Source organism: Mesocricetus auratus, unplaced genomic scaffold (genome assembly GCF_017639785.1).
Source record: "Mesocricetus auratus isolate SY011 unplaced genomic scaffold, BCM_Maur_2.0 Super-Scaffold_100014, whole genome shotgun sequence".
In the NCBI taxonomy this organism is placed as follows: domain Eukaryota; kingdom Metazoa; phylum Chordata; class Mammalia; order Rodentia; family Cricetidae; genus Mesocricetus; species Mesocricetus auratus.
In genome coordinates this window covers 9,936,979-9,949,276 of record NW_024429197.1, presented here as the reverse complement: position 1 = coordinate 9,949,276, position 12,298 = coordinate 9,936,979, and the positions used below count along the sequence as shown (strand labels likewise).

Here is a 12,298-nt window from a genome sequence, read left to right as displayed (position 1 = left end):
GGATGGGGTGGGGGTGGGCTGGGGAGTAATAGAGCAGGATAGGAAGAACAGAAAGAAGGTTTCTCCTCTTTGTCTTATCCGTCTGGACCCTCAGCCAATGGAATGGGATTTGGGATGGTTCTTCCCCATGGTTCACTCCTTTTCTGGCCACGCCCTCACAGACACACCCGGAAGTGTGCTTTAGAGATCTCCTGGATGCTTCTCCATCCTGCCAGGTTGGCAGTCAAGATTGTCCACCATGGGCTGGGGGAGTCGGGGGCGGTGATTGTTAGGTAAAGTGTTGCCACACAGGCAGAAGACCTGCACTGGGACCCCCAGCACTGTGCAAACACCAGGCTGGAAAATGTCTCTCAAAGAACGGCTGAATAACTGCTGACAATACCAGAGGGGAATACACTGGCTTCCAGCAGTCTTTGCCAGGAAGTGTGTTTTAGTATTGCCCACGGTCACTCCCACATGTGATCTTAGAATTTATTTATTTATTTATTTATTGGTATTTACGAGACAGGGTTTCTCTATATTGTTTTGGAGGCTGTCGGTCCAGCCTGGCCTCGAACTCACAGAGATCCACCTGCCTCTGCCTCCCGTGTGCTGGGATTAAAGGCGTGCACCACCAACGCCCGGCTAATCTGCTTTTTTCTTAACTTGTATGTTTTTTGCCTGCTGTAACCTTAAGATCCTGTGACTTCTGGAAGGAAATGCAAATGTTCTCAGGGGTGATTAATGTCCTAAACCTCAAGAGTTCCAATAAATTGAAATTATTTGTTTGTGTTTTAGTTTTTTTCTTAAATAGCCCAGATTGGTTTCTCACTCATTAGCTGGTCAGCATTTTCTAGTCAAGTGATATGTCATTCATATACTGTGACCCAGGACACCAAACCAGAAAAGTATCCTAGGAAATGCACAGTGTGCCAGAGAATGGGTACAAAAGCATTCAGAGCTGGCCTTGCTGACGCCTCCTTAAACCCCAGCACTCAGGGTACAGAGGCAGGCAGATGTCTGTGAGTTCGAGGCCAGCCTCATCTACATAGGACAGTATAATGGGATCTTGTCACAGAAAAAAAATAATAATTTCAGAATACACACACTAGAAATAATTTAAAAGCCTTTCAAGGAGCAGGTGAGGTAGCTCAGTGGGAATAGGCACTTAAGCCAAGCCTGAGGGTCTGCACTGGATCCCTGGAACCCACACAGTAGAAAGAAAGGGAACTGACTTCCTCAAGTGCTCACCCACTCTCTCTCGCTGGTGTACTTGCTCTCTCTCACGCACGCACACACACATAAATTAAAATGTAAAAACAAAAACTTGAAAGCCTATCTCGAGTAAAATGCATAGATGCATTTCTTTAAAAATATTTACTTGTATTTGTAACCGTGTGTGTGTTGGGGTGTGTAGGTGTGTGCCCACGGGTGCCCACGGAGTCCAGAAGAGGCTGGAAGAGCTGGCGTTGCCGTCTGTTGTGAGCTGCCAAGCACAGTAATTCGGACTGAACTTAAGTTGCCTACGAGAGCCGAACAAGCTCTAACCCCTGAGCCACCTCTCCTGACTGAGGGGAAAGCTTTTCTTTTTTCTTTTCTAAGTGAACAAATTTATTTTCTGTTTATGAATGTAAGTACACATGTGGAGGTCATGTGGAGGTCATGTGGAGGTCATGTGGAGGTCATGTGGAGGTCATGTGGAGGTCAGAGGACTTTTGGATGTTTGTTCTTGCCTTCAACTGTGCTGAGGCAGCATCTCTCTTGTTCCTGCTACACAGTTTACTCCAGGCTAGCTGACCCAGTAGCTTCTAGAAAATTCTCTGGTCTTACCATAACATCCTGGAATTACAGATACACCTGCTTTTGTTTTTTGTTTGTTTTGTTTTGTTGTTTTTTGTTTTTCGAGACAGGGTTTCTCTGTGGCTTTGGAGCCTGTCTTGGAGCTCACTCTGCAGACCAGGCTGGCTTCAAACTCACAGAGATCCGCCTGCCTCTGCCTCCCTAGTCCTGGGATTAAAGGTGTGTGCCACCAATGCCCGGCACATCTGATGTTTTTATTCTGGACATCAAACTTGGGTCTTCAGCCCTGCATTGGCTTTATAATTGTACCATGGGCCATGAAGCTGCTTTGAGTAAACGGTACTCCCTGACAGCACAGACTGATGTTACGCTAACCTGAACAAAAGAGCAGAACCTGAAGCCCATCTGAGACGGATTGCTACATAAGTTTTAAAACCAGAAAAATCCAGATTATACTGTCGAGCACGAGTGAACTAGAACCCTGACACTATAGCGGTAGGTAGAGACTATCGTGAAAAAGCACAGGAATGAGTCCCCTTGGGCGGAACCGAGACTAGGGCGGAGACACAGGGACACCCATGGTGCGGGCAGTCTACCGGGTCTTGGTCTGGGTGGTGAATACAGGACAGGCGTCTGTCTCATAATTACACACTACAACATATGTTTTTGTCTAATGCATCTTTCTGTACATCAGCTATATTTCACAGTCATATCTTTAAACATCTTTTTGGAGACAAGTGTAGCCCAGGTCTCACACTGCTGCTTGGACTCTTGCATGTGGAGTCACAGGCGTGCACGGTCACAGGTGTGCACGGTCACAAGGCACTAAACTAGCATTCACTTTGTCCTTTTTATTAGTCACTTTTCTGTTGCTGTGATAAAATGCCATGACCCAAAACAACTTAGGGAAGAAATAGGTTTTTTGGGGGGCTTATGGTTATTGTGTCAATTTTATTCTCTGACTTTTTTCACTCTTTGAGGGGCCCGCCACCCAGCTCCCAAATAAATCACACGTGGAGTCTTATTCTTAGTCATGAATGTCCCACCTTACCTCGACTTGTTCCCAGCCAGCTTTTCTTAACTAAGTATCCCGTCTACCTTTTGCCTCTGGGCTTTTCCTGTTCTCTTCCTTCTGTAAATCTTACTCCAAGTCTGGCTGGGTAGCCGGCCCTGTCGTGACTCCTCTCCTGTTCTCCCATGCCAGCCCCACCTATTTTTTTTTGGAGGGGTGGGGTTTTCGAGACAGGGTTTCTCTGTATTGTTTTGGAGGCTGTCCTGGAACACACTCTGTAGGCTGGCCTCGAACTCACAGAGATCCACCTGACTCTGCCTCCCGAGTGCTGGGACTAAAGGCATGCGCCACCAACGCCCGGCCTAGCCCCACCTATTCTTGCTCCTGCCTTACTATTGGCTGTTCAGCTCTTTATTAGATCATCAGGTGTTTTAGACAAGCAAAGAGTCACAGCTTCACCCAGTTAAACAAATGCAGCATAGACAAGTCACACACCTGAAAGTAATACCCCAGCCTGTGGTTCCGGGGGATGAGAGCCCCACGGGGGAGGGCAGGCATGGCAGCAGGTGCAGGCATGGAGCCAGGAGCAGGAGGCTGCTTCGACACAAGCAGCACCGTGAACAGGAAGAAGAGTGACACTGTAGACACCGAAAGCTACCCCCCCCCATGCAGGGACCAATTGAGCTGCCTCCTCCAGGAAGGTCCCAGCTCCTAAATGTTCCACAGCCTTCCCAACAGCGCCACCAACTGAGAACCAAGTGTTCAAGCATTGATATGATGGGGGACATTTCTCATTCCGATCCAAAAGTCCTTTCTGATTATTCCCTTAAAGAGACAAGAGGACCAGACTCTTAACAAATGTTGCAGATGCCCCATATTCAGAAATGCTGTATTCATTTACACTTTTTGTTTGTTTAGTTTGGTTTTTTGAGACAGGGTTTCTCTGTGTAGCCTTGGCTGTCCTGGAACTCACGCTGTAGACCAGGCTGCCCTCGAGCTCAGAGATCCACCTGCCTCTGCCTCTTGAGTGCCAGGATTAAAGGCGTGTGACATCACTGCCTGGCTTACACTTAAAAAAAAAAGGTTTTGCAGGAGATCAGACCTTGCACCTGGCCTGGGCAACACAGTAGATCTGGCCCTGGTGATGTAAGTGCCAGTGAGCCCGCCCTGAGTGTGTGAGAGCAGAACTGCTCCCCACCCCCACCCCCACTGCTCCTTGCTGCCTGCTGCAGTGGGTGAGCTCGTCCAGGCGGTGCTGGAGAGCTTGCCCTGGTGATGTCTATGAGGGAAGCTGGCAGGCTGATCAAACCAGCTACCACCCATGCCCAGAACCAGGGCTATGAGGCAGCCCACCCTAACACCCTCCCCATCTATGAACTACTGGAGCAGGAGAAAGGAAGGGCTGGACCTGCAGACCTGAACCTGTAGGATCTCCGTGACACAGGACAACAAACAGCAGGATTTCCAGGAGAAGTCCCAGTGAGGACCCTGTATGGAGGGTGTGGCAGAAGCCAGAAGCCTCAATGACTCGTTGCACCCACCACTTACAAGATTTATGGACTAAAAGGTATGCTATGTGACTCACTGTGTCACCATACAGCTTCTTTTTTTCTTTTTGTATGTTTGTTTTTGATTTTTGGTTTTGTGTTTTCTTTTAAATTTTACTTGGGTGGGGGAGGTTGCAAGTCAACGGGCACATATGAAGAAACAAGGAGATGAATGGGATCTGGACACATGATGTGAAACACACACACACACACACACACACACACACACACACACACACAGAGGACAGTTTCACAACCCAGGCTGGCCTGGAACTTACTTATGTAGCCCAGGTTGGCCTCCACCTCGTGACAATCTTCCAACTTTAGCCTATTGAGTGCTGGGATTACAGGCACACACTACTGAGCAGAAATATCTTTATTAATATAACTGGTGCCAGGCTTGTGACCTCAGCACTCCGAGGCAGAGGCAGGAGGATTTCAAGTTCAAGGTTATCCTGGCCTATATAGCAAGACCTATCTTAACAATAGCAACAATAAAGTCGGGCGTTGGTGGCGCACGCCTTTAATCCCAGCACTTGGGAGGCAGAGGCAGGCGGATCTCTGTGAGTTCGAGGCCAGCCTGGTCTACAGAGCGAGTTCCAGGACAGCCTCCAAAACAATACAGAGAAACCCTGTCTCGAAAAAAACAAAAAACAAACAAACAAAAAACAAAAAAACAAAACACTAGCAACAATAATAGACAGCTGGCCAACATTGTGTTTTCCTGAGTACTGTGAATGCCGGCAATGCGGTTTAACCCAGAGACGGGTGAGTAGCAGCCATAGTTTGCAGCCGGTTGGTCAGAAGTGGATATGACAATCTACCCATTGGGACCTGCAGTAAGGGGACCCGTGGAGCCACACCCTGAACCTATGGGGTGTTACACCACTTGCAGGCAGATCTCATCAGAACCGGACTGAATTAGAGGACACATAGCTGGAGTCTGCTCTAGAAATAGCAGGTCTTTCTGCTTTGCATTAACATAGGACAACAGGGACCAGAGAGATGGCTCAAGTTAACTGTATTTGTTCTTGCAGAGGACCTGGGTAAGGTTCCCAGAACCAACGCTGTGGCTTATAATTATCTGTAACTCCAGTTCCAGGAGATCTGACACCCTCTTCTGGTCTCTGAGGGTACTAGGTACACACACGGTGCACATATGCATGCCGTCAAACACTCATACACACTAAAAAATAAAAATAAGCTGCATGAACTAGGGACGGAGGTGCACACCTGTAATGCCAGCAGCATTCAGGAGGTGGAGACAGGCAGATCTCTGTGAATCTGAAGCTAGCCTTGTCTGCAGCGTTGTAGAAGGAAAGAGGTCCCTGCACACAGATAAGCACAAGGGAAACCAGAAAGAGAAACACGAATGCTTGTCTCTTCAAAGCAAGGAGATGCTTAGCTGTCTTCTGCTTGGAATTCTGGAAAAGGATGTGGCTTACAACCTGGTGATCTTTGCTATCTGCAGGGCCAGGCTGCACCCGAATCCCCCAGAATATTGTTATATTATTTAGCACAGACTCCCCCGCCCCAGATCTTGAGCATTGGTTCTTAGTCCATAAAACCATCCTCATAAGAAATGTCACTTACAGTTTACTACAGCCTAAGTGACTTCCATGTTATCTTAGGGCCAGGCCAATCCTGAGTCCCACAGGCATCGCGTTTACCTCCGTCGTTCTCCCTAGACCCTTATCATGAGCTTTGTTTGTAAGTCTACAGAACCCATCCTTATGAAAAGAGTCCGCATGCGGTTTGTGAAGAGTTTCAATGTAAGTATGTCTTAAGCTTTGCTCTACACATGGGATTGAGTCATCAGGAAACTTTTCTCCAAAATTGTGCTTAAATAGGGCTAAGTCAAGCCACCTGGTGTCAGACTCCAGGAGTTTGAACCAGCGCGGGGCAACTAAAGTTGAGCTGAACCGAGTTTCATTCACGTCTCTTCTCGGGTTACTTTGCTTCTGGCTGTGATGTTTGCAGAGGCCCTCATACACACTGAGTGAGGGCCAGCCAGGGGATACACAGTGAAATGCTTTCAAAACTTCAAAACCGAAATAGATAATTAAATAAATAAAATGAAAATCAAAACAGCAGGACAGAGGGGGCCCTGGAGGTCTGCTTCTCTTCTAGAGTGTGTCGTCCTGCAATCAGAGGGGAAAGTTTCCCTGAGGGCGACTCGTCATCTCAAATTTTGTTCTAAAAAGAAAGAAAAGATATAGTAATATCACAGGTGTCTCCTGAATTTTATTTTATTTTTTACTTATTTATTTGAGACAAGGTCGAACTAAATAGCCTTGGCTGGCCTAGTACTTGATACATAGACCAGGAAGGTCGGGTTGATGACTCAGACCCCCTCCTAGTCACCGGAGGAAACTAGGGTGAAGACCGGTCAAAGCAGAGTCCCACTTTATTGTAAGAGACATGCGCTTATATAGGGTTGAGAAAGAAGCCGGGCACCTCAGCATGGGTGGGGTGTAAGGGCCAATAACATTCCCCCACATTAGCAGTAGCTGGGCAGACGCAGTTTTGCTGAGTCAGGTCGCCAAACTCTAGCCAGGCTCAGGAAATTCCACTAGGCCTCGTGTCCTGGCCTTTTTAGGCCCAACAGGCCACCACACCCAGTTTTATTTATGTATTTTTGAGATATGTAATGTAAGTTTGCTTTTAACTCCCTGTGTAGGTAAGGGTGGCCTCGGGCTTCTGATCCGCCTCCATCTTCCATGTACTGGGGTTACAGGAATGCATCACCACACCCAGTTTTAGGAAACGCTGGGGCTCAAACCCAGGGCTTCCTACACGCTAGACAGGCACTCTCCCCGCTGGCTATGTCCCTAGTCACTCCTGGCTCCCCTGTCTCAGAGGCTGCACTTTGGTGAGCCGTCAAGCGGAGCCGACTTTCACACACAATCCAGCCCACCTAAGAATGGAGTGGAGCACAGCCTCGCACCCCTTCCCCGTCCTCCAGGCACTGCCCTGGGCAAGAGCAGAATGGCCGTAGGGCTGCCTGGAGCCTAGCCTGGGCCCCTCCCTTCCTCGTGAAAGTCCCCACGCCGCCCTGGCTGTGTCCCTAGAGGCCGCCTCCTCCTTGCTTACGCCCGCCCGGGAGACAGGCTGCAGGAGCACAGCGATTGCTCAGGGCTGGGGCTGGCTGCTTGCGGGGCCATCTGTTCGCAGGCTGCGCGGAGGCGCAGAGCTGTCTGAGAGATGACCTCCAAGGCTCATCCTCGGGTTGCTTGGCAACTAGCAAGCAGGGACTAGTGCTTTCCCGTCCCTCGAGGGGGGGCAGCGCCTGAACTCAGATCTCCCTGGGAAGAGTGGGGATGAGGGGCCCAAGGCCACCCGCATGGCCGACACTTCTGTCACCTAACACAGGCCCATACTCCTCACTCCGGGTCATTCTCCTGCAGCGCGCAGGGACTCAGCTCCATGGAGACCCAGCCTCGCACAGAGATGCCATGCCAGTTCGCGCTTTTGCCTCTGAGTTCCAGAAGGCGCGGGGAGATGCAGCTGCTTCCTGCTGAGCTGTGCGGTGTGTGCCCGCTCCATTTCTCCTGGAGAAGGTGGAGGAGGGGCAGCCGGAGGCTGCGGAAGGGACCCTAGGGAACGAGCCACCTGCAGCAGCTCCGGGGCTTCCAGACAGACGCGCCTGACTTTGTGCCAAGGTCAAACAACACCCAGCTCCCACAGCTGCCCCACCAGGCTTCCGGTCTCTCCTGGGGCCACCAGCAGAAGGCCGCTGATGGTGGCGCACACCTTTAATTTCGTCAGAATTTGGGAGGTCAAAGCTAGCCTCAGCTGTGAGTTTAAGGCCAACCTGTGCTACATGAGACCCTGTTTCAAACCACCGTGCATCTCAGTTTTGAGAAATACCGTCAGATGTGTGACAGGCGAGCAAAACTGGATGCAGAGTGACGGAACCCTGAAATAACAGAGACCCAAAAATGAGGTAAAAATGCCCATCTCCATTTAAATATGAGGGAAGACAGCCGGGCGTGGTGGCATTTCTGAGGCAAAGGCAGGCAGAGTTCTGTGAGACTGAGGCTAGCCTGGTCTACATAGTGAGCCCCTATCTCAAAAAAGGGTGTGGGCTGGAGAGATGGCTCTTCCAGAGGACCTGAGTTCAGTTCCCAGCAGCCACACAGCCGCTCACACCGTCCCCTGGTGTCCCCTTCTGGCGTGCAGACAGTAAATGCATAAACAAATAAATCTTTTAAAAAGGGAATTTAGTCCAGGAAGACTAACACAAGCATTAGAGACCGCCTCTGTCTTGTTCCGGAATGATCCATAGTTGCCTTCTGTCACATGGTCCAAGGCTGCTCCAGCTTCAGCTCCAGCATCATGGCTGCATGAAGGAGGAGAGGGAAGGAGGAGGAAGTCTTCTGAGTCAGGGAAACTCCTGAACACACTCGCCTTACACTCAGACGTGGTCATTCCAGCCAGATCGACTGCAGACCTGTTGCAACAAAGGAGGAGTGACATGGTGTGTGTGTGTGTGTGTGTGTGTGTGTGTGTGCGCGCGCGCGCATGCTGTATACGTATATGTGTGTGTGTGTGTGCCTGTGTGTGTGTAGTATATACGTAGTGGGTGGTGTATGTGGTATGTGTATATGTGTGTGTGGTGTGTATATATGTGTGTGAGTGCCTGTGTGTTTAGTGTGGTGTGGTATGTGTGTGTGGTGTGTATGTGTGGGGGCAAGTGTATGTGTGTGTGTGTGCTGTGTGGTATATGTGTACATGCTGTATATGTATATTGTGTGGTGTGTGTGTATGTGTGTGAGTGCGTGTGTGTGTGTTTAGTGTGGCATGGTATGTGTGTGTGGCGTCTGTATGTGGTGCATGGTAGTGTGTGTGTAGTGTGTGTGTGTGGTGTGGTGTGTATGGTGTCTGTATGTGGTGCGTTGTGTGTGTGTGTATGTGTCATGGTGTGTGTGTGTAGTGTGTGTGTGGTGTGGTATGTGTGTGTGGTGTCTGTATGTGGTGTGTGTGTGTGGTGTGGGTGGTGGTGTGTGTGGTATGTGTGTGGTATGTGTGTGCATGTGTGTGTGTATGTAGTGTGTGTATGTAGTGTGTGTGTTTTCCAGTTTGTGGGTGATGATTTCCAGCACAGAAAAGTATCAAAGGAGCTGAACAGTGAAATGAAAACGGTGAAAACCAAAGAGAAACTCTTTCCATCAGACACAGAGAGCGGTCAGCCCTCAGGAGGTCAGGAGGTCAGGAGGTCAGGAGGTCAGGAGGTCAGTCCCTCCAAGGTCCCTGCAAGGCAGGCCGGACTAGTCTTTGTTTGCTAGCCCAACAGATTGAAGATTACCTTTGCACAGAGCGAGTGCCAGGGCAGCCTCCAAAACAGTACAGAGAAACCCTGTCTGGAAAAAACCAAAAACAAACAAACAATCAAAAAAGATTACCTTTGGAGCCAGTGTGGGGAGTGTGGGGGAAACTGAGGCCTCCGCCCTTAGCCACGTGGCGCTCTAGAGACCCGTATATGGATGTGGTCTCTAGTCACGCCCAAAGTGGGTGTGGTTAGCGGCACGGTCCCGCCCTTTCGTTACCCTACAGGGGAGCTTGTGTGTAAACCCCGCACTACAGGGCCCGCGCAAGCCCAAGGGCAGCCTTGGCTACGTCGTGGGGCCCTGACTCAGAAGACGAAGGGAAGGGGAGAGAAACCAGGTGTGTTCAGTTGACGGGTGGCCTCCAGCTTGCCTCTCTCCACACGGGTCCCTGGGCCAGGGGGTGGGGACTGAAGGACGTGAAGGTACGGAAGCACGCCCACGCCAGCTGCCAGAGCCGCAGCTCCCACCAGCAGCGCTGACACCGTGGCCCCTGGGCGCCCGTGCGCGGAGGAAGACTGAAGTCTGCTCCTCATGCATTCAACCAATGACGAAAGTCACCGTAAAACGGCAAATGAAGCATGGTGACTACAGAAGGTGAAAATGCAGAATAAAAAAGAAGTGTAGCTCAGGGCCGGAGCCCGACCCGTGCAGTCCAGGGTCCCGTCCGCAGCGCTCCCACCACCAAGACAACCGCTTCTCCAGTGTTCCGTGAGCGCCACCAAGACAACCAACCGCTTCTCCAGTGTTCCGTGAGCCTGCAGTGACGCCCGGGAGTGACGCCCTGCAGTGACGCCCGGGAGTGACGCCCTGCAGTGACGCCCGGGAGTGACGCCCTGCAGTGACGCCCGCCCTGCAGTGACGCCCGGGAGTGACGCCCTGCAGTGACGCCCGGGAGTGACGCCCTGCAGTGACGCCCGGGAGTGACGCCCTGCAGTGACCCCCTGCAGTGATGCCCTGGAGTGACGCCCTGCAGTGACGCCCGGGAGGGACCTGCAGTTTGTTCTTTCCCCGAAGGGGCTGGGATTTGTGGCTGTCCCGCTCCAGCCGCATCTGGCCCTGACTCATCCTGGTCCCGGCACCAAGAGAGACATGCCCCGCCCCAAGCCATCCCCCCATCGCTGGCCACTGGGGTTGTACACACCAAGCGTGTCAGAGACACCTGAAAGCTCTGTCAGCCCCAGCCCTGCTCTACACTTTTCACCGCCCTCCCGCCGTCTTTCTCAGAAACCCTGCCACGCCGCTCCCGGTGACCTGGGTCCGAAGCCTGGCCTCTGCATAGTGGCTGTGCAAGCCTGTGACTCAGTTTCCTCCCCTGCAGAATGGGACCTGATGAGGGATGGGTGTGTTCAGTGGTTTCACCAGACAGGGTTTCTCTGTGTTGTTTTGGAGGCTGTCGGTCCAGCCCGGCCTCGAACTCACGGAGATCCGCCTGCCTCTGCCTCCCGAGTGCTGGGACTAAAGGCTGCGCCACCGCCCGGCTGTCTTTCTCGCTTGTGTGAAGGGCTGTGCCTGAGGCTCTTTCTGGAATCCTCTCTCTGGCTCGTCAGTTAAAATGGGCTTTCCCTGCCCCAAATGAACACCTGGCAGAAACACCGAGAACGCCGTAGTTACGTGATATTCGGCTTCCTCAGCATTGACTAGAGGGTCCCCAGCTGCACACGCACCAGATCGCCTCAGAGGTTAAACCCAAGCCTGCTGGGTTCTACCCCAACCCTGACAGAACAGGCCGAGTGTGGGCAGGAATTTCCACTTCATGCCTGGTGTGGTAACCGGCTTTTAATCTCAGCCCTCGGGAGTCAGAAATAGGCGGATTTCTGTGAGTTCCAGACTAGCCTGGTCACATAGTGAGATACTGTCTCAAAAAATAAAATTAAAATTGTATTTCTCCCGAGTGTCCAGGTCCTGTTGCTGCCAGTGGTGGTCCAGGGAGCACAGCTGAGACTCTGATGGGGAGGGGCTAATGCTGCCACACAAGCTGCAGGCTGCACCCCAAGAACTGCGACAAGACTTGTGCAAACCCAGCCATGGCCCCCACTCTCGGGCTCATGCTCACAGCACCCGCGCCTGGTGCCCTTGATGTCCCTCAGCCACTGCCTTCACTTCTGTCCTGGAACTGACAGAAGTGAGGAGGAGAGGGGAGTATTTCTCCTGACTGAGGAGCAACAGAAGGTGCTGGGCTGTAGCCTGAGATTCAATAGAAACTGAGTGAGCTGAGGTGGGAACTGAGGTGGGAGCTGAGGTGGGAACTGAGGTGAGAGCTGAGGTGAGAGCTGAGGTGGGGGCTGAGGTGGGAATCTGAGGTGAGAGCTGAGGTGGGGGCTGAGGTGGGGGCTGAGGTGGGGGCTGAGGTGGGAACTGAGGTGAGAGCTGAGGTGGGGGCTGAGGTAAGAGCTGAGGTGAGAGCTTAGGTGAGAGCTGAGGTGGGAATCTGAGGTGAGAGCTGAGGTGGGGGCTGAGGTGGGAACTGAGGTGGGGGCTGAGGTGGGAACTGAGGTGAGAGCTGAGGTGAGAGCTGAGGTGGGAACTGAGGTAGGAACTGAGGTGGGAGCTGAGGTGGGAACTGAGGTGAGGGCTGAAGTGAGAGCTGAGGTGGGGGCTGAGGTGGGAGCTGAGGTGGGAACTGAAGTGAG

The 12,298-nt window shown here is 51.7% G+C and overlaps 1 long non-coding RNA gene across 2 annotated transcripts; it reads right to left on the bottom strand.

Moving 5' to 3' along the window:
- Window positions 1–5,653: 5,653 nt before the first annotated feature.
- On the bottom strand, window positions 5,654–10,531 carry LOC121143906. Of its 2 annotated transcripts, XR_005881206.1 has the most exons (3): window positions 9,647–10,531; window positions 8,581–8,791; window positions 5,654–6,534 (listed from the first exon to the last, which is right to left on the bottom strand). It is a non-coding gene; the product is annotated as an uncharacterized LOC121143906 (long non-coding RNA). The 2 variants fall into 2 exon arrangements; XR_005881205.1 differs by lacking the exon at window positions 5,654–6,534 and having other exon boundaries at window positions 8,545–8,791.
- Window positions 10,532–12,298: the final 1,767 nt, after the last annotated feature.